Source organism: Abramis brama (assembly GCF_963993115.1).
Source record: "Abramis brama genome assembly, chromosome: 7".
Taxonomy (NCBI): Eukaryota; Metazoa; Chordata; class Actinopteri; order Cypriniformes; family Leuciscidae; genus Abramis; species Abramis brama.
Genome location: NC_139969.1, coordinates 12,294,872 through 12,297,624, shown reverse-complemented (window position 1 = coordinate 12,297,624; position 2,753 = coordinate 12,294,872). Strand labels below are relative to the sequence as shown.

Below are 2,753 nucleotides of genomic sequence, written 5' to 3'. Positions count from 1 at the left end.
TGGAAGTGAAGATGTTTGATTATCATCGAATTGGATTATTGTCAATATCTTCCACTCATCAGTCATCTTTTCCTGTCCCCGACTGAGGTGTCTGTGGGTGTAACAGGTACAGAAAGTTTTCTGTTAAATTATTTGTTAGAATTCACACAAAATTGTTCATTTACATACACATTATAAGACTGCCTAACTGAAGTGTGAGTGCCTTCCCCTTTAATTGTGGTGATGACATCATGAGTCAATATAATTTCCTGTTCTGTCCCCTCCTCTTCCTCTTTGCATTGGTGATGCACTGGAGGTTATTTTGGGCTCCTGCCTGATAATCTTTTTTAATCTTAATTTTAATTGTTGCTTTTATGTCTATATTTTCACTCTAATTTATGAATATAATATTATTTTACCTATCTGTGTTGTTGTTTTTGTAATTTCATCCCGTTTAAGTTATATTTTTGCATCTGGGCCTAAATGTGGAAATGAGAGCACATGTGAACATTTGTTTTAAAGATAAAACAAGGGTGACTCTCAGACTGAGAGGCTGCTTAAATTTGTTTTATATCAGGTATGTTTTCTGTTACATGTATTTTCTTGTTTAATGTGATTTATCTTCTCTCTTTGCATTGGTGATACACTGGAGAGATAAAACAAGGGCGACTCTCAGACTGAGAGGCTGCTTAAATTAGTTTTATATCATGAATAAAAGATCAGTGAAACTGCTGAATGCTGTCCTGTTCTTCCCAACGCAACCAAGACACAACGCAGACAACAGACCAGTTACATACAGTAGGTGACGAAAAGTGATCGCAGAGGGTGGTGAGCTTTGTGGGCTGAAAGACCTCCCTCAACATAGACCCTTCAGCCCAGCAGAAAGTTTCACAATTAGAAGTGAGTAACAGAGCAAGATGAAGTTCTCTGTGTTTTCTGCTGTTCTTTTCTCTATAGGATGGATGAGTGTTGTGGCAGCAGGTGAGATTTGAGGATTTTAATTTCTGAGCTCTTTGGTTAAATATTGTGGTTTGACCTCAGTAACTTTCACTTGACTGAAATGTAGAAGTTGAGCTGACATTGTATCTTTATGAGAGAGTGTACATGTGTGTACATCTAATACTGTCAAAGTAATGATTACTTACTGTATACAATGATGTGCTTTTCCAAAAGGTGATGGTCGTCCAGGAACCTGCTGTCTTACTGTGTCAAACACCAGACCACCAGCTGCAAACATTGTGAAATATGAGATGCAGGAGCAAACAACATGTTCTCTCAAAGCTGTAATGTATGTACAAAGTTGTTATATTATATTACAATTTGAAAGTTTATTTTATTTTTAATTATTTTCGGGTGGATAATTAAACAACGAAAGCTAAAACATCAAGTATTTTCTTTCCATATTCAGATTCTACACCAAGAGTGAGAAAGCAATTTGTTCAGATCCAGATAGCAAATATGCTAAGAGAGTAATGGAAATAGTGGATGGAAGAACGACAGCAAAACCTGCTATGTGCTATACAAGTACAACAAACACAATCCCTGCTGTAACTACAACAAACGAAACGCCGCGAACACAGACTGAGACCAGCACGAGTACAACAGCATCACGAATAGTGACGAGAATCGAAACATCTAGACCAGAGACTGAGACCATCACGAGTATGTATTTTTTTTTTTTGTATACATTTGCAAATTTACAGATTCATAACTGTGGAGAACAACATATGCTTTTCTCCAGTAGGAGACTGGGTCCAGGATTACATACAGAGCTCAAACAAAAGGAAAACAACTGAAGAAACAGACCAGAGCGATTTTGCCAATAATTACTTTTGTTTAAAGAAGGAACAAGCTGAATACTTCTGTATCAAACAGCCGTAAAACATATTCTGTTTGAAAAGTTTGTACAACTTTTTATGGCTTTTTATGCTTGTATAGTGTTACTCCCAGGATGACTTCTAAGTCTAATAAAATGCATTTATTTAATGAATAATGTGATGGTAGTGAAAAATCTGCACTTTTATTTGACTCACAAAATTCATCTCTGTTTTGTCATGATTTTTGTCAAATTTCTGTTTAATATCACCAGCGCAGCGAACTAGGAATGTTTGTGGTTGTTGTCGTTTATGTGATCAGTGTAAATTATTCTTTGATTATAGCTTTTATGTATTGTTTATCTACATGCTTGTTTATCTACAGGCATGCTAAACATGGTTTTGTGTTTGAATTGGCTACTGTTGTAAAGCCAATGTTTAGTGTTCGCAGAGATGGGCAGTATTTTAATTAAAATGTAGGCTATTTGAAATACGTATTTAATTACTTTTGAGTATTTTGTCATTTGTATTTTCCTTAACAAAAATAAATTAAATGTAATTTGTAATTAAATACTTTAAGGGACTGTAATTTGTATTTAAAATACCTAAAATACTTTAAATATATCATTTTATTTTGCATAATAAATTCCATCACCAGGCTTAATAGGACCATAGACATATAAAATACGATTAGGACTACCAAATTGCCTATCACATTTTTTGGCTAGAAGCAAGAAAATCACGTGATGTGACTCATCCGACCCTGTTAACATTTTCTCCAGTTACAGTTTTAACATTAAGTGACATGGCATCTGACTTCATAGAACCTGGAAATCATCCGACCGTTTTTAAGGAGGGACAGAGCAGTGTAGAATAATGGTTAAGTATGTGAAAAATAATATGATTTTTTTTAAAACGAAGCATGAACACGTTACAGTGCACCCCACAAACACAATCAAG

At 34.9% G+C, this 2,753-nt stretch overlaps 1 long non-coding RNA gene across 1 annotated transcript; it reads left to right on the top strand.

Annotated features, from left to right (window-relative positions):
- Positions 1-746: 746 nt before the first annotated feature.
- LOC311086119 lies at positions 747-2,277 on the top strand. Its single transcript, XR_014607017.1, has 4 exons — positions 747-879; positions 1,153-1,267; positions 1,388-1,641; positions 1,721-2,277. It is a non-coding gene; the product is annotated as an uncharacterized lncRNA (long non-coding RNA).
- The last annotated feature ends 476 nt before the right edge of the window (positions 2,278-2,753 follow it).